Source organism: Sapajus apella, unplaced genomic scaffold, assembly GCF_009761245.1.
Source record: "Sapajus apella isolate SASKATOON/1434 unplaced genomic scaffold, GSC_monkey_1.0 scaffold10, whole genome shotgun sequence".
NCBI classification, from domain to species: domain Eukaryota; kingdom Metazoa; phylum Chordata; class Mammalia; order Primates; family Cebidae; genus Sapajus; species Sapajus apella.
Window position 1 is genome coordinate 17,179,218 of NW_022436950.1, and position 19,821 is coordinate 17,199,038.

The 19,821-nt window shown below is 39.4% G+C and overlaps 1 protein-coding gene across 3 annotated transcripts in view; it reads right to left on the minus strand.

Annotated features, from left to right (window-relative positions):
• The window catches only part of SGPP2 (sphingosine-1-phosphate phosphatase 2), a 258,416-nt gene that overhangs the window by 111,349 nt on the left and 127,246 nt on the right, over positions 1-19,821 (minus strand). The gene's annotated exons all lie outside the window — the stretch shown is intronic.

Consider the following 19,821-nt stretch of genomic DNA (forward strand, 5'->3'; position numbering starts at 1 on the left):
CTCATGGCATGGTGGGATACAGTCCTTTTGTTTTAACAACCACACTTGGCCAGCAGAGAGACCAAGAAGTCATGGTAAAAATCATGCAGTGAGTGAGTGCTCCTGGCCTAGGGCAAAGATAAAACTCCAAAGAGCTTTATCGCGCAGAGCTTGACTTCTTCTCTCCAAGTCCCACCAGGGACCCCAGGTCTCCACTTAGATGCAGACACTAAATGGTTCCCCAATTCCCAGCTGCATGACGTATTCCCAAGCATGTGCTTCCGAGTCCAACCTGGATCATAAGTGAGGTTCTGCTGAATACTACCTAGTCACTTGGGATTCTGGCCGGCCTGCCTCGTGTCCTTAGCAATAAAATGGTGACAGCAGAAGTTGCTTTGTGATGTTGGAGATAACACCTCTCTTGCTGTCTCTATCCCCTTGTTTATCTATAAGTTTTCTTACTATGCTTATTTCTACTTGACACTATTTGCTATTTGCTCCTCTGGTTATTTTTCTGCCTCCTTCACTAAACTGTGAGCTCAGCATTGAAGAGACTTTACCTGTTTTACTCACCGCTGTATTCCCAGTGCCTAACTCAGTGATTGGCATATAGTAAACACTCAATAAATATTAGTAGAATGACTAGGTTCACATTAGGAAAATTAACTGAATTAAATGAAAACATCTATGTAAAATGTAGTAAAGCTTACTTCTTTTCACTTCTCATAGGGTTTTCTCATTCAAATGGAATAATCTGTTATTTAACTTTTGTGTGTCTGATTATTCAACCTCTGTTTCCTCTATGGTTCTATGGTTCTGCAACCATCACTCTAATCTTCTTCTTCTTCTTCTTCTTTTTTTTTTTTTTTGACAGAGTCTTGCTCTGTTGCCAGGCTGGAATGCGGTGGCACAATCTTGGCTCACTGCAACCTCTGACTCCCTGGTTCAAGGAATTCTCCTGCCTCAGCCTCCCTAGTAGTTGGAACTACAGGCTTGTGCCACCACGCCCAGATCATTTTTGTATTTTTAGTAGAGACAGGGTTTCACCATGTTGGTCAGGATGGTCTCGATCTGTTGACCTTGTGATCTGCCCACCTCGGCCTCCCAAAGTGCTGGCATTACAGGCGTGAGCCACCGTGTCCATCTAATCTTTTTTATTATGGACCCTTGGCCCAGATATCAGGGGTCCCTTGCCACCTACAGCAATACCCCTTGAATGCCCAGTAACTCAATTTCTCAAAGCATAGCACACAGATGCTATCAATTGCTTACTGGCCGCTACCCACTTCCTTGTGGCTTGTTAGCAGAACCCAAACTCAGGCAAAACCTCAGGTAATAGCACAAGTCAGTTTGGCAATTCAACTGTCTCCTTTCCCAACCTCCTTTGCGATTGGGGCGGTCATGACACCCAGTCCTGTCAGTGAGAAGTAAGGAGGTGAATGGGTCAGGGGTGAGATCTTCTGGTTATGCTTTTTTTATATATATATATATATATATATATAAAGGATATAGGCCAGGCATGGTAGCTCATGCCTGTAATCCCAGCACTTTGGGAGGCCGAGGTGGGCCCATCATGAGGTCAGGAGATTGAGACTATCCTGGCCAACACGGTGAAACCCCATCTCTACTACTAAAATATAAAAAATTAGCTGGACGTGGTGGCACACACCTGTAATCTCAGCTACTCTGGAGGCTGAGGCAGGGGAACTGCTTGAACCCAGGAGGCAGAGGTTGCAGTGAGCTAAGACTGTGCCACTGCACCACTTCAGCCTGGCGACAGAGCAAGACTTCATAAAAAAAAAAAAAAAAAAAAAAAAAGGATACAGGCAGCCATCACTACTGCACCTTGTTCCTAGCTGGAACATGGTTCTGATGCCAGTGCAACAGTAGCTATCTTAGCATATGAGGCAACAAGCCAACAGGCAAAACATGGAGGAGCATACGAAAGAAGCAGCATGAGTCTGATGATACTGTGGAGCAGCTGAACAAATGTCAGCACTCATCAGCCTCTAATCTCTTGTTTTATGAGAAAAAATAAAAATTTCAAGCAACTGTTAACAGCGATTACTGTCACCTACAGCAGCAAAAATTTCTTTACTACTGAGTTTACAGACTTCCTTTACAACTATAATCCTTTTTTCCATATTTTCTCATTTATTTCAATATCATCCCCATCATGCCCCAAATCCTTCAGACTCCAGATGTTGAGTTATCACTGGATATGAAGGGCAAAGAAGGCATCCATCTCTGAGTCCTGTCAATCTGCTCAAAATGCCTCAATCAAATCAATAAGGATATCGACATAAATATTCCAGTGTTTACATTAGCCAAAAATGGAAAGGATCTTAATTGGCTGGCAGAGATAAATCACGATAAATAATGAATAGCAAATGAAATAGTGATTAAAGTTTTGTACATGAATGTTTATTGATGTGGAACAAAGCTAAAGATAGACTTATACATAAGAAAATTAAGTTGGAAAACTATATTTTTTAAAATTAAAGATAGATATAGCACATGCATAGAAAACCTATCTAGAAAGCTATTCCCCCAGATAGCAACAACAGGTAACCCTCAGGGTTCTGGGTACTCGGATGGACTGTTTCATTTAAAACTTTTGACTATTTATAGTTTCTACAGTAAAAACATACTGCATGTACAATAAGAAAAAAGGTTTTCTTGGGTTTTTTGTTTTGTGTTTGGTGTCTCTGACTCATCCCTGTCTCTCCATTCTCCTTCCATTACCAGCATCCAAGAAAGCCAAGGTGACTGAAGTTACCACCTTCCAATGGCTCCTCCACCTCTTATCTCTGTTCCAACCTATACCATACTCAGCTCTCTCATCATCAACACTCTTCAGGTTACTCCCCGATTTAAAATTAACAATGACTGGTTTCTCTAGGTATAAGCTCCCAAAGTGTTCAACAAGCATTCAAGGGCAGATTGAACAGACCCCTGAGTTTATTTCCACTCATTCCTCTGCTCTTGTCAGTCCCCAAACATTCCTTCCACATGGCACATTTAATCCCACCTCCGGTTCTTTGCTCTGTAGTTCTGACCTTCTGGAATGTTCTCTCCAACTCTTCTGACAATCCAAACCCTTTACATTCTGCAAAGCCCATCATATCCTTTCTCATCAGCCTAGGCCAAGCAGGAAACTCCTGGGCTGGTACCTGGATCATGAGGCAGGGAGCTGATCTATCTAAGCCTGGCATTGGGAGGATTCAGAGGAGAGGACAAGGTTCAAGGCTTCTGGGTCTGCAGAGCAGGCACAGAATAAAAAGACTTCATGCCTAACTGCCAGTCTTCAGCCTTTCCCACACATCCTCCCATCGAGAGCAGCAGCTCTGTGTGGTCTAATTACTCCAAAGTGATTCTGAGCCTCTCCTCTGGGGACCACCGTCTACCTCCGGGAGCATTAGACAGGGCATCCTAGTCCCGAGGGTAGTACAGTCCTTCTCCTCAATAAACCCTGGATATTTTCCTTCTCTCTGGAATTTTCTAGGCCAGGAGTAGTAAATTCAAATGCCTATGTGGGGCGAGCAAGTGATGTTGAGTCAGCAAAATAAATGCAGGTGTGGGACAAGAGGGAGTCCTGTGGACTGAAGGAGTTAAAAATGTGCAAGGAGGCAACTGGAACTGGAAACCAACCTCTTATGGTGCAGGAATGCAAGCCAGTGCTGCTACAGCTCCCACTTTCTTAAGACAGGCAGAAAGTTTAGAAAGCCTCCACTAGTAAAGCCATGTGTGAACAAAGAATGTCTCTGGTCTATGTTTGGTCCAACAAGTCCTGGTTTGTGACCTCCAGCTCTGAGGTTCAAGCAGGGCCACCAAGTTCAGCAAGGCCAGGTCCCAGCAGCAGCAACTAGTTACTATCTTCACCTTACACGGGATGATTGCTACCTATGGGGGCTCCACAGAGGTGGCTTTATTCTCATAACTTTGCACTGAGTCAAGGACCACTAAAGGGTCCTCTCTTTCTCGTCCTTGGACAGTTAACTCTCTCCTGGGTTGGAGTCTGGCCAGGGACTAATTGAAGTCTGGATGCCCGCAAGTTCAAAGCTTTACCTTATTACTCACATTCATAATTTATTTTCCCATCTTAAAATTCTCTTAGCTTATAATATTCTAGTCTTATGCATGAATCTATACTTCACATACTCTAATAAAAAAGCTCCGAGGACTTTTTCCCCCAAAGGTGCAATGTATTGTTTTCTAAAGTCTGAGACCTTCTGCTGTACCTAGTTATATGTTTGATAAGTTTTGAATCCTCTTAACATTTCTATCAGGAGCCTTAGAGGAAACCGCACTCAAAATTCTTGGTTTATTGTTTTCTTAAGGGGAATCAAGGACTCTGAGAAAGAGAGATCTTGTTCAGATGAACTTTGATGATCTTTGAGAAAGAATTTGTCCTTTTCCCTCATACGTCCTGCTCACCTGTTTACCTGTCTCCACCAATGGACTGAGAGCTCTTTAAGAGCAGGGACCAGCAGGTGTATCCACCCCAGAGGGCTCACAGGCAAATCTAGGGTCTGGCACATTGTATTTACTTGATAGATACTGGCTGAATATTAATAGCGTTATTTCAGAATGAGAAACTCTCTAAAATTTTCTACAACTCAATAAGTATAGATGAAAAGAAGCAGAACCTGGAAAAGCATTTTTATGGCAAATGATTGAGTGCCACAGACCACCAGAAGGAAGGACTGCCAAACTCCTACCATGCAAATCCTGGAAAACAATATGGCTGAATGCTTCCCTATGCTGCAAGGCCACAGTTTAAAGCATATGATTAGCCCAAACTAGAGTCTACCTTTGTGAAGTGGCATAAGAAATAAATCTGCACCATCTGTATGGTCCCAAGGCCCTTTGTCTCCCATTACCCATGCTCTATAACAAGACAGGAATGTCATATTTGAAAAGATCTTGTTGGGTTAAAATAACAGAAGTGACCGTACTAGTAGGAGGAGCAATAGTGTTGGTGATGGTGGGATGGTAGAGATGATAGTTAAAATAACCTTTGAAGGCTGACTTGACACCAGATACCATGTATTCAGCGCTTCCGCAGATGATTTTATTTACATCTCAGAACTCAAGGAGGCATATGTGACTGTTTCCCCGCATTTCACAGATAAGGAAACCAAGGCAGAAGAGGTGACAGTAGAGGCTACATGAAGTGTCTTAGATGTGCAAGAAGCCAAGCACCATCTTAGCCTATTACACTGCCTCCCCTGCAAAATACAGCACAGACATGGAACACACAGACCCCTGTGAGGGTCCATGTGTGGCCATGAAGGGCTCACTATAGCCAACATCCCTGCAGCACACAACCTAAGTTAACAGCACCAAAACCAATGGTTAAAAAAAACAAACAACTGGAAAACAAACAATATCTACTTTTGGCACAACACAGACCTGCAAAGAAAATACCGGGGAGAAGAAATGGTAGGGAAGAGCAAGAGGAAAGAAAATAATCATTATTCTTTCTCTCTATGGTGGCCCCTTGTAAATCCTTCCCTTCATAAGTAAAATAAACGAAAGAAAACCAAATACTGTATGTTCTCACTTATATGTGGGAGCTAAACATTGCGTATACACAGACCCAAGGATGGGAACAACAGACACTGGGGATTTCAAAAGTGGGGAGGGAGGCAGAGGGACAAAGGTTGAAAAATGACTTATCAGGTGCTGTGGTCACTACCTGGGTGATGGGATCGTTAGACACCCAGACCTCAGCATCATCCAATATACCCTTGTAACAAATCTGCATGTGTACTCCATGAATCTAAATTAAAATTTTAAAAATAAGTAAAATAAAGCTGAAATTAAAAAAAAAATAAGGATTCATAGGGCAAAACTGAGAATCATTTCACTCCATGATGCAGCACTTTTACTTCACCAGACAGTTGCCATTCTGGGCTGTTTTCAATTTTAAGATTGTGACAATGTTTTAGAGGAGGAAACTATTAAAAATGTCATTTTCAAGCATGGGTATTTTATAAAGGTCATTACTAGCAAACGTGACAATTACTTTAGAGGCATTCCTTACTATAATGTCATAATTCAATATTTGATCATTCTGATTTCAGCTTTGTTCAGTGAGGCTCCACTCTGACTGAGCTACTGACTGCTGCTGAGCTTGTGGTCTCAATCTTAATACTGAGGGCTATAAAACTGTCTGCTCTGGGAAAGGGTAAATTTAAGGGTCCCCTGACACAAATCCTTCCAATGTTACACCATTATATTAGAGTGGATTCATAAACCGTTAGATACTTCAGAGCTTAAATATTAGTACAGAAACATGTTACAAAAAGAAACTACATTTTGGATTCTTAAAAGACACTTTAGACCTTAGCCAAAAAAAAAAAAAAAAAAAAAACTCATTCAGTTATCACCTAGGGGACTGGGTATTTTATATGTTCAAGGATATTTGCTAATTAATCAAATTTTATGATACTGGTATCTAATATTCACAGACATGAAGATGAATTACATAATTAAATTGTTCAATGTTTTTCTGTACTTATGAAAAATATCACCCAACAAAGCCAAAAAAGAGAGAAGATAAAAAGATACTTTTAAAACACACTAGTACAAAAAGTCTAACAGATAATATTTTATGTTTGCTGTAAGCATTAAATATTGTTATTTATATCATGACAAAAGCTGAGTGTATTTCAAAAATAGAAAGTTGGTACAATAACAAAGTCCCTTTTGAGAGGTGTCTGTTCACATCCTTCACCCACTTTTTGATGGAGCTTTTATGGGGTTTGTTTTTTTTCTGTAAATTTGTTTAAGTTCCTTGTAGTTTCTGGATATTAGACCTTGCTACCAAGAAACATGAAAAAAAGCTAATCATCACTGGTCATTAGAGAAATGAAAATCAAAACTACAATGAGATACCATCTCATGCCAGTTAGAATGGTGTTCATTAAAAGGTCAGGAAACAACAGATGCTGAAGAGGATGTGGAGAAACAGGAACACTTTTACACTGCTGGGGGGAATGTAAATTGGTTCAACCATTGTGGAACACAGTATGGCGATTCCTCAAGGATCTAGAACCAGAAATGCCATTTGACCCAGATATCCCATTACTGGGTATATACCCAAAGGATTATAAATCATGCTGCTATAAAGACACATGCACAAATATGTTTATGAAGCACTATTAATAGCAAAAACTTGGAACCAACCCAAATACCCATCAATGGTAGACTGGATTAAAAAAAATGTGGTACATATATACCACAGAATACTACGCAGCCATAAAAAAGGATGAAATCAGGTCCTTCGCAGGGATGTGGATGAAGCTGGAAACCATCATTCTCAGCAAACTAACACAGGAACAGAAAACCAAACACCACAGGTTCTCACTTATAAGCGGGAGTTGAACAATGAAAACGCATGGACACAGGGAGGGGAACATCACACTCCGGGGCCTGTCGGGGGATGTGGGGCAAGGGGAGGGGTAGCATTAGAAGAAACACCTAATGGATGAAAGGCTTAAAACCTAGATGATGGGTTGATACATGCAGCAAACTACTATGGCACATGTATACCTATATAACAAACCTGCATGTTCTGCACATGTATCCCAGAACTTAAAGTACACTTTTTTGAAAAATAGAAAATCCCTTTAATTTAGCCTTTTTGTAAGATTAAAAGAGAAAAAGTATAATCCCATTAGATACAGTAAAAAAATTCAGTAAAATTTAATCATAATTTATGAAAACATATCTTAGAAAACTAGCTCTAAAAGGAAAAAAAACTACACCAAATATAATATTTTGTTTTGAAATGTTGAAATCATTCACTTAAAATCAAGAACAAGAATGTTTGTTCTCACCACTTCCATTCCACATTAAACTGGAGGTCCTTGCCTATGCAATAAGGTAGGAAAAAGAAAAGAAAAGTATAGGAATTGAAAAGGAAAAAGCAAAGCTTTTCTGTTTATATACCAATCCCACCCCAAATAAGAGACAATTTATTAGAATTAATAAAGGTTTAGCATGGTTGCCAACTGAATACACAAATAAAATTTGCTTTATTATGCAAATATCCTTAAACGCAAAATTTAATTGCATTCCTACACACTAGTACAAAACAGAAAATGCAGTTTCAAATATTTTAATAGCAACAAAATAAATTATCTAGGAATAAATCTAATAAGATTTTAAGAAGAAAATTACAAAATTTTACTGAAAGACATTTAAAAATATTTAAATAACTGGAAAGAAATACCATGTTTGCTAAAAAGACTATCATAAAGATGTCAGTTAAGCCTAAATTAACCCTCAGTTTCAATATAATTGCCATTAAAATAAATATTAGCTACAAGTTATTTTACATTTATTTTGGTTTTTATTTATTTTATTTTTTAGAAATAGAGTCTTATTATCTTGCCCAGGCTGGTCTCAAGAGATCTTCCCACTTCAGCCTCCCAAGTAGTTGAGACCACCAGCACATACCATCACTCCTGACAATTTAGGATTTTTTTTTTTTTTTTTTTAGGAAAGTGAAAAAATTTAATTCTTAGAATTTTTATTTTATTTTATTTTATTTTTTAAAATTTTTTATTTTTTTGCTTGTCTTTTTTCTCTTTTTTCTTTTGTTTTTACAATTGTTATTTTTTAAAAATGAAAATATCCTTTCATTCTAGTTTTAAAAATTAGCAGTTGTTTTATTCCAAAATAAAAATTGACAAATTCTTATAATTCAATAAAGAACCAGATTAAACATTTGAAAGTGGTATTTGTGATTCTTCTAAATTGAATCCTACTTTAAAAATCCCTTTACTTTAGCCACTGTCACCAGATGAAGAGATACCAAGATCCAGCACAAAGCATGCCCAAGATGTTGCCAGCAGGTGAGTAAATAACTAAAACCAGGTCCTAAAACCATATAGCTAAAACCAGCTCCTAAAACCATTGAAAGAGATATTCAAAAGCAACTTTTAATGAAACAACAGAAGATAAACATGCCAAAAATACACCAAAGGGAAGAGGAGACACAACATTCAATATTGGCTTCTCTTAAGATGGCCCTGAGTTCTTTAATAATATATTTTTGGACAAGAAAAGATCTTTTTAAGGCTGAAATTTTTCAGTGCATTAAGAAATTCCCATTAGTGAAAAGAACATTGTGTATTTTAAGTTCTTAGTATTTCATGTGGCTGCTTGGACAGAATAGGAAAAGAAATACTGTAATTCCATGGGACGTCTTTATGCAGAGACATAGGGGCCACCATTTTGTTTCAGTTAAGAAAGCCACTGGAGTACTTCACATAATTTAATAAATATTCCTTCAAGGTAAAGATCATAAGCAATACAGTTCAAATTTGACATTTTATTACAAAAATGTCCATGTTTTTTTTAAGATTATAATATGGATCAATGGTAATAATTTTAGTAACTAATATTCCTCAAAAGCATAAAATATCCTCATAGAATCTTTTTTATAAAATGAAAATAATTTAATTTTTTCTAAACATAAAATTCCTACCTTCATATTATAAACAATGTAGAATATACAGAAAATTACAAGTAAGAAAATTAAAGTGACATTTAAACCCTCTGTGCCCAAGAACAATCAATGGCAACATTTGATTCACCAATACAGATCCTTTTAAAAATATATATTCAAATATATGCTTTACAGTTTTAAAATGTGTACACTTAAAACTTCATATTATAAACTCTACTTTTTAATCTGATTTTTCTGGTTGAACAACATTTCGTGAATGTGTTTCCATGTCTAGAAGTACATCAAATTTTAATTAATTTTATAATATCTTCTGGATATTGTGATTAAGTTTCTCCCTTTGTAGAACATAGTTGAATAAACCTTTTACAACTGGATATTTGACAAATACTTTCTGATAATGAAAACTACCTGTGGGAGAAGAACATGAATCTAACTATTAAACAAATGGAATAGTTCTACCATATGAGGAATGGCTATTGTTGACCTTGAGTCCAGGGAAAGCTGCCACTGAACCATGAGTCAGCCTCCCTGCCAAAGCCCCAGGTCTCACCATTGAGAATACAGTTAAAATACAGAGGAATTTATTTTTTATGTATGTCAGAAGAGAATTAACTATTTTAAAACTTTTCATTTAAAATTAGACAGCTACTCTCAATGAAATTACACATGTACAAAGTAAGCCTCAAAAATGATCTCTTATGCTGAATACACTTTCCTGGTTTTATTTTCTTTTAGTTCACACCATACCAGCTAGAGCTGTGCAGCAGGAACAAAATGTGTGAAAAAGTAGAAGGGCGTGTAGATCTTAGATGGTTCTTTTAAGATGTTCCACGGTTAAAGGAAGCAGAGAGTATCAGATTCCAGGGCTGCTAGGCTGAAAGCTGATGTTCTACAGTGGGTGAAGAAGGGGATTAATGACTTGGAGCGTGTTTGTAGACAGAGGAGGAAGAAAACACAACTGGAAGAGAGACTGAAGTCATTGTAATATCCAAATCTGATCTACTTGCAACACCAATTTAAAGTAGCTTAGCAAAATGTTAAAAAACAACAACAACAATATTTTAAAACACAAAAAACATGAAGCTTTAAAACAAGTCCATCAAAATAAAATTAAGGACAAATGTGCTTCTCTGACACTCAGATGCTTCTCTGTGCTCTCCTTGGCACATAGCAGCAGTCAGTGAGCAGAAGGTTGAGAGCCAAACCCTGAAGCTCTGGAAATAAAAGCACGGCAGGCTCAGAGGGCACCTTCTCCTGAATGCTATTCTACATTTCCTTGTGCAGAAAGAACAAATAATGCCTGTAGTAAAATTTGTGAGAAAGATGCAGAACCAATTTTTATAAGGTGTATTGAATTTTTAAACTTTATGTTGAAATACTTATAGATTCAGAAGCAGTTGCAAAGGTAGTAGAGCGTGGTCTCATATGCCCTTCACCATTTCCTTCTGATGTTTTCATCTTACATAACTATACCCAATAGCAAGGCCAAGAATCTGACCTTGGCACATGTGCTGATTTCTATGCCCTTTTATCACAAGTGCAGACTCCCATAACCACTATTGCAATCAGGACAAAACATTCCATCACCACAAAGCGCTCCCTCAGACTACCCCTTTATAACAATCCTTTCTTTCTTACCCTTAGCAACCACTAACTTATTATCTTAGAAATTTTGCCATTTCAATAATGTTATATAAATGGAATTCTACGGAACTTGATCTTTTAAAATTGGCTTGTTCACTCAGCCTAATGCCCATGAAATACATCCAAATTGTCATGGGTATCAATTGTTCATTGATTTTTTACTGCTGAGCAGTATTCTAAACTGCATTACATCCATGTCATAGAATACTGCTCAGCAGTAAAAATGCATGAAGGACATTCATTTTTACTCATCTCATGAGGGACATTCATCTCATGAGGGCCATTTTGGTTTTTTCCAATTTTTTTTTTTTTTTTTTGGGGAGTCTTGCTCTGTTGTCTAGGCTGGAGTGCAATGGTATGATCTCAGCTCACTGCAACCTCTGCCTCCCAGGTTCAAGCAATTATTGAGCTTCAGCCTCCCAGGTAGCTGGGGTTACAGGCACGCACCAACACACCTGTCTAATTTTTGTATTTTTAGTAGAGACGGGGTTTCACCACATTGGCCAGGCTGGTCTCGAACTCTTGACCTCAGATGATCCACCCGCCTCAGCCTCCCAAAGTGCCTGGATTACAGGTGTAAGCTACCATGCCTGGCCTGTTTCCAATTTTTGACTATTATAAATAAAGCTGCTGTGACAATCATGTACAGGTTTTTGTGTGAATAAATTTCCATATCTCTGGGATAAAGGCCCAGGAGTGCTATTGTGAGTTGCCTGGTAGATGTATATTTAGTACAAACTTTTTCAAAAGTTTTTGAAAATTCCTTTTTTGAAAGTAACATTTTCCCATAATGGATTACTTATCTGGTGAGTTAACGGGGCCTGGGGTCAGGTAGAGTAGAAGGATTAAAAGCATTGGTTACAAACAAATCAGTTTTAAAACTAGGAGAGATATTGCTTCTATGGGCCTAATTATAACACATGGGCACAATAATATGTGTAGGTATGCCTGCCTATACCAGGAAGCACCAGGACAAGTTGGGGAACTCCCATTTCTATCTTTGCAATGATACTGGGGTGGTAGGAAGAAATCAGGGCTAGACCATTTATTGTCCAACATGCTGAAAAAATTCAGACAATTTCTTCAAGAGCAAAACTTTTAGACAATAAAATATGACGTGTGCAGGCATGGGGGTGCATGCCTGTAATCCTAGCTACTCGGGAGGCTAAGGTGGGAGAATTGCTTCAGCCCAGGAGTTTGAGGCTTCTGTGAGCTATGTCGAGCTTAGGAGAAAAAATTCAGTAATCAATTAATGTTAGTTCCTCCTCTCCAAAAGTATATTGGGTATTCAGAGATATATTACGGAATTACTACTCAGAATAGTCATTCCACTCTGCCTTTTTGAGGACATGTGTGATGTAACTGAATATGACAAGAAGGCAATCCTGAGCCATCCTAGGAGACATCCAGAGGGAGGAGACCCAAGGTTAGGATAACTCAGATGGCATGTCCAGAGTTGTCTGCCACCCTCTACAATGCACCACATAACTAATTCATTTCCTTGTTTCAATTTCATAGCATTAGAATATGTGGATAACACCCTCTAAGCATATAGTGACTTCCTGACTTAGAGTTGCTAGTGAATGTGTATTTTCCCTAAATCTTTCAGAATTCCCCACCCCTGCCCAAGGTTTCTGAAACACAGCAAACATTTCACAAGACACAAATGATGGGACTTACTTGGAAAGCACAAGAGAAGAATGAGGCATGACTTACCTAAACCCATAGATACCTTGAAGGGAGTTACCATTCCCTATTTTCTTTCCCTCCCTTGGATTCCAGATACTTTCTCTTTATGAGGAAATATTCGAAGTATGTTAGCTGTAAGTTTTTGTTAACTGTTTTATAGTGGAAGATTTTGATGTACAATGGATAAGACCATCAAAAATCAGTAAGATAAAACCTACCCCAGTGAAAAAAGTGGGTAAAGTTTGTAACCAGGTCATTCACAAAAAGAGTAATATAAATGTCCACTAAGCATGTGAAAAATATTTAACCTTGTTAGAGATAAAAGGAAAACAAAATTAAAATAAATGAATGCTTTTATTTTGCTATCAAATTGGCAGATTATTTTTTAAAAAGATTATACCAGTGAATGCCAAAATTAATGGGAAACAATATATTTTTATTTTTTTAAAGTAATGATGGAATTTCACTTTGTACCCAGGCTGGTCTCAACCTCCTGGCCTCAAGTCATCCTTGCCTTGGCCTCCCAAAGTGCTGAGATTACAGGTGTGAGCCACGATGCCCAGTCTGAAACAGGGTATTCATGATACCTCAGAGCACCAGTCTACAAGACACTTATTAATTACAGAGAGAAAAATAGTAAACAGAAACATACTTCTTTAAAAGTGTTTGAAACCACAGGTAAGGGAATAAATCAACAGTATGTACCTCCTGGTATGATTCACTAAGGAAAACACAATATTTTGCCTGTGCTCTTCCTATCAAAAATGCAGAACCATGAACATAATTATAAAGAAACATCAGGCAAACAGAAATTGAGGAATATTATACGAACTAACTGGACTAAACTCTCTAAGTGTCAACATCAGAAAAAAACAGACTGAAATATTTTTTCCAGATTAGACTAAAGAGACATGTCAACTAAATGCGATTTATAATTCTGGGTTAGAGTCTCCAGCAGCACAAGGAAGTTAGTGAAGCAATTACTAAGATTTGAATAAGGTTCACAGATTACACAATACCTCCTCATTTTGATAATTGTACTGCAGTTATGTATGATGCTGACATAGGAGAACATGGGTCAAGAATTTTTTGAACAATCTTTGCAAATTTTACAAAGTCTGAAATTATTTCAAAATAAAAAGTTAAAAATAAAACATTAAAGATAATACTTGATGCTGTTTATTCATAACCCAAATGTTCATCAACAGTAGAGTGGATTGGATAGTCATGTATTCGTTCAACGAATTCTACATGGCATGAAAAATGAAAACACTACTGCTACACATCCTATGTAATTCCATTTATGTGAAGATCAAGAAGCAATGAAAGAAGCGGGGCACGGTGGCTCATACCTCTAATCTCAGCACTTTGGGAGGCCAAGGTGGGCGGATCACTTGAGGTCAGGAGTTTGAGACCACCCTGGCCAAAATGGTGAAACCCTGTCTCTACTAAAAATACAAAAGTTAGCTGGGTGTGGTGGCAAGTGTTTTTAATCCCAGCTAATCAGGAGGCTGACGCAGGAGAATTACTTGAACCCAGGAGGTGGAGTGATGAAAAAGGAATGTTAATAGAAATAGAGGTAGAGGCGGGTATAGTGGTTACCAGGGGTGAGAGTGGTATCTGACTGGCAGGAGCCTGAGAGAGTCTTCTGAGTTTGTGGGATTGTTTTATATCTTCATTTGGGTAAATAAAGATGTAGACATATAGTCAGATTTATCAAGCTGTACATTTAAGATCTGTACATTTAGTATATGAAAGCTATGATAAATAAATAAAAAATAAAGCTAAAAAAAGAAGATAATACTAAATGCTAGCATTGGGCCAGCAGTTTGGGTTGCTGTTGGGAGCAAAGACTGATACACATCTTCCAAAAAGGCTATTTGGCAGCAAGTGTGAAAGGGAAGGTATAAAGAACCCTAAAATAAGCTTGTGAATATCTGGACTCAAGTTGAGATACAAAGATAAACATTGAAACAATCTAAACATATACATTAGAAAATTGCTTTTTTAAAAAGATACAACCATATGATGAATTGTTATGCAACTATTAAAGAATATTCAATGATGTTAGAAAAACGCCCGCAAGTAGCAGAAAACTAATTCTAACACTGCATATGCAAGCATGTTCATAACTCAAATATTCTATATGTGCACAGAAAGAAAAGGAAGCAATACTCTAAAATGTTCATATTTGGTCTGAGGTGCAAAATTATGACAGAATTGTTCTTCCTTATACATTTTGATGTCTTTCACTATTCCCAACATAACCATGTATTTACTTTACTAGTTGAAAAGGAAAAATTTAATTTCAAAAAAAAAAAAGTGACATCTTCCCAGAAAAACAAAAACAAAACAAAACAAAACAAAAACCTGTGATGGTTAGTACTGAGTGTAAACTTGATTGCACTGAAGGATACAAAGTATTAATCCTGGGTGTGTCTGACTGTGTAACGCTCCGGCATTGTCTAATTCATCATGGTGTCCCTAGAAGTGAAATTATTAGGAAGCCTATTGCGTTCCTACTTAATTTATACAAGCAGAAAACTTCTAGGTCAAATGGACAAAAGACAAACTTGAATTATAAAAACAGAGAATCACAGGCCCTCAATCAATTTCCAGACTTGAGCCAGTTTACAGACCCAGAACCCCTTGAATGAAGGGGAGGCTGGGTCCCCCGGAGGAAGGACACCATGACATTACCAACAATTTATGCAGTGAATCTTTCTCCCATCCTTCCCCAAGGAGACCTCTGGCCTTTCACGAGCGTAACTGTGCACTGGGGAAAGGAAAATGATCAGACATTTCAGGGAATACTGGACACTGGCTCTGAGCTGACGTTGATTCCAGGGGACCCAAAATATCATTGTGATCCTCTAGTTAAAGGAAAGGCTATGGAGGTCAGGCAATTAATGGAGTTTTAGCTCAGGTTTGACTTACAATGGGCACAGTGGGTCCCTGGACTCATCCTGTGGTCATGTCCCCAGTGCCAGAATGCATAATTGGCATAGACATACTTAGAAGCTGGTAGAACCCCCACATTGGCTCCCTGACTGGTAGGGTGAGGGCTATTATGGTAGGAAAGGCCAAATGGAAGCCATTAGAGCTGCCTCAACCTAGAAAAATAGTAAGTCAAACACAGCATCACATCCCTGGAGGGATTGCGAAGATTAGTGCCACCACCAAGGACTTGAAAGACGTAGGGTTGGTGGTTTCCGCCACATCCCTGTTCAACTCTTCCCATTTGGCCTGTGCAGAAGACAGATGGATTTTGGAGAATGACAGTGGATTATTATAAGCTTAACCAAGTGGCAACTCCAACTGCAGCTGCTGTACCAGATGTGGTTTCATTGTTTGAGCAAATTAACACATCTCCTGGTGCCTGGTATGCAACCATTGACTTGGCAAATGCCTTTTTCTCCATTCCTGTCGATAGGCCCACCAGAAGCAATTTGCCTTCACCTGGCAAGGCCAGCAATTTACCTTTACTGTCCTATCTCAAGGGTAAATCAACTCTCCGGCTTTGTGTCATAATCTTATTCGGAGAGACCTTGATCGCTTTTCACTTTCACAAGATATCACGCTGGTCCATTACATTGATGACATTATGCTGATTGGATCCAGTGAGCAAGAACTAGAAAACACACTGGACTTATCCATGAGACATTTGCATGCCAGATGATGGGAAATAAACCCGACTAAAATTCAGGGATCTTCTACCTCATTAGAATTTCTAGGGGTCTAGTTGTTTGGGCCCTGTCAAGATGTTCCTTTTAAGGTGAAGAATAAATTGCTATATTTGGCCCCTCCTACAACCAGGAAAGAAGCACAATACCTAGGGGCCTATTTGGATTTTGGAGGCAACACATCCCTTATTTGGGTGTGTTACTCCAGTCCCTTTACTGAGTGACCTAAAAACCTGCCAGTTTTGAGTGGGGACCAGAACAGGAGAAGGCTCTGCACCAGGTCCAGACTGCTGTGCAAGCTGCTCTGTCACTTGGGCCATATGACCCAGCAGACACAATGGTGCTTGAGGTGTCAGTGGCAGATCGGGATGCTGTTGGGAGCCTTGGGCAGGCCCCCATAGGTGAATCACAGCAGAGGCCTCTAGGATTTTGGATCAAGGTTCTGCCGTCTTCTGCAGATAACTACTCTCCTTTTGAGAGGCAGCTCTTGACCTGTTACTGGGCTTTTGTGGAAACTGAATATTTGACCATAATCCATCAAGTCACCACGTGACCTGAACTGTCCATCGTGAACCAGGTGATTTCTGACCCATCTAGCCATAAAGTGGTTCATGCACAGCCAAATGAAAGTGGTATTTATGTGATTGGGCTTGAGCATGTCCTGAAGGCACAAGTAAGTTACATAAATGGCTCAAATGCCTATGGTCCCCACTCCTGCCACCTTGCCTTCTCTCCCCAAGCCTGCACTGATGGTCTCATGGGGCATTCCCAATGATCAGTTGACAGAGGAAGAGAAGACTAGGGTCTGGTTCACAGATATTCTGCACAATATGCAGGCACCACTCAAAAGTGGACAGCTGCAGCAATACAGCCCCTTTCTAGGACAGCCCTGAAGGACAGTGATGAAGGAAAATCTTCCTAGTGGGCAGAACTTCAAGAAGTGCACCTGGTCGTACATTTTGCATGGAAGGAGAAATGGCCAGATGTGCGATTATAAACTGATTCATGGGCTATAGCCAATAGTTTGGCTGAATGGTCAGGGACTTGGAAGAAGGATGATTGGAAAATTGGTGACAAATAAACTTGCAGAAGAGGTATGCAGATGGATCTCTCTGAGTAGTCAAAAACTGAAGGTATTTGTATCCCATGTGAGTGCTTACCAATGGGTGACCTCAGCAGAGGAGGATTTTAATAATCAAGCGGATATGATGACCTGTTCTGTGGACACCACTCAGCCTCTTTCCCCAGCCACCCCTGTCATCACCCAATGGGCCCATGAACAAAGTGGCCATGGTGACAGGAATGGAGGTTATGCATGGGCTCAGCAACATGGACTTCCACTCACCACCAAGGCTGACTTGGCTATGGCCACTGCTGAGTGCTTAATTTGCCAGCAGCAGAGATCAACACTAGGCTCTCCATACGACACCATTCCTCAGGGTGATTGGCCAGCTATCTGGTGGCAGGTTGATCATATTGGACCTCTTCCATCATGGAAAGGACAGAGGTTTGTCCTCACTGGAATAGACGCTTACTCTGGATATGGGTTTGCCTATGCTACGTGCAATGTTTCTGCCAAGACTACCATCTGTGGACTCAGGGAATGCCTTATCCACCATCATTATATTCCACACAGCATTGCCTCTGACCAAGGCACTCACTTTACAACCAAAGAAATGTGGCAGTGGGTTCACGCTCATGGACTTCACTGGTCATACCATGCTCCCCATCATCCTGAAGCACCTGGATTGATAGAATGGTGGTATGGCCTTTTGAAGTCACAATTACAATGCCAACTAGGTGACAATACTTTACAGGGCTGGGGCAAAGTTCTCCAGAAGGCTGTGTATGCTCTGAATCAGCGTCCAATATATGGTACTGTTTCTCCCAGTCAGGATTCATGGGTCCAGGAATTAAGGGGTGGGAGTGGAAGCAGCACCACTAACCATTACCCATAGTGATCTACTAGCAAAATGTTTGCTTCCTGTTCCTGTGACATTATGTTCTGCTGGCCTAGAGGTCTTAGTTCCAGGGTGGGGGAACTGCCACCAGGAGACATAATGATGATTCCATTAGACTGGAAGTTAAGATTGCCACCTGGACACTTTGGGCTTCTCCTACCTTTAAGTCAACAGGCCAATAAAGGAGTTACAGTGTTGGCTGGGGTGACTGACCAGGACTATCAAGATGATACTCCACAACAGAGCTAAGGAGGAGAATGCATGGAATACAGAAGATCCATTAGGGCGTCTCTTAGTATTACCATGCCCTGTGATTAAGGTCAATGGGAAACTACAACAGCCCAATCCAGACAGGACTACAAATGACCCACACCCTTCAGGAATGAAGGTTTGGGTCACTCCACGAGGGAAAAAAACACACGACCTGCTAAAGTGCTTGCTGGAGGCAAAGGGAATTACAGAATGGGTAGGAGAAGAAGGTAGACATCAATACCAGCTACAACCACATGACCAAGCTGTAGAAACCAGGACTGTAATTGTCATGAATAGTTCCTTCTTTCATTAAAAACATGCTTGTGCATGTATATACTTGTACTAAGAAAATATCTTTATTTCCTTGCTCCTTTATCATGTCACATAAGATTTATGGACTTCTCATCAGCATTTAAGTATTGTTAATTTTATGTAATAGTATTTGTGTTGGGGATTGGTGAGTTTCCTGTTGTATGAAGGATAGTTGTCTTATGTTAGGCATAATTATGACCTTATTATTGTCTTTATATGAAGATTATGTACGATCTCGGGGGATTTGTATGGGTTCAAGTTGGCAAAGGGTGGGCTTGTGATGGCTAATACTAAGTGTCAACTTGATCAGACTGAAGGATACAAAGTATTGATCCTGGTAGTGTCTGTGAGGGTATTGCCAAAGAAGATTAACATTTGAGTTAGTGGGCTGTGAAAGGCAGACCCACTCTTAATCTGGGTGGGTACAATCTAATCAGCTGCCAGCTCAGCTAGAATATAAGAAGAAAGAAAAATGTAAAAAAAGAGACTGGCCTAGCCTCCCAGCCTACATTTCTCCCACGCTGGATGCTTCCTGCCCTTGAACACTAGACTCCAAGTTCTTCAGTTTTGGAAATCATACTGGCTCTCCTTGCTCTTCAGCCTGCAGATGGCCTATTGTGGGACCTTGTGATCATGTGACTTAATACTAAATAAACTTCCCTTTATATATACATATATATCCATTCCATTAGGTCTGTCCCTCTAGAGAACCCTGACATATACACAAACCAACTTCTAACAGAGCCTCCTTCCATTTGTCAAGCTTTAAACAAAATACTTGATGTTGTATTTCACAGCTACCCATTAGCTATCTTTC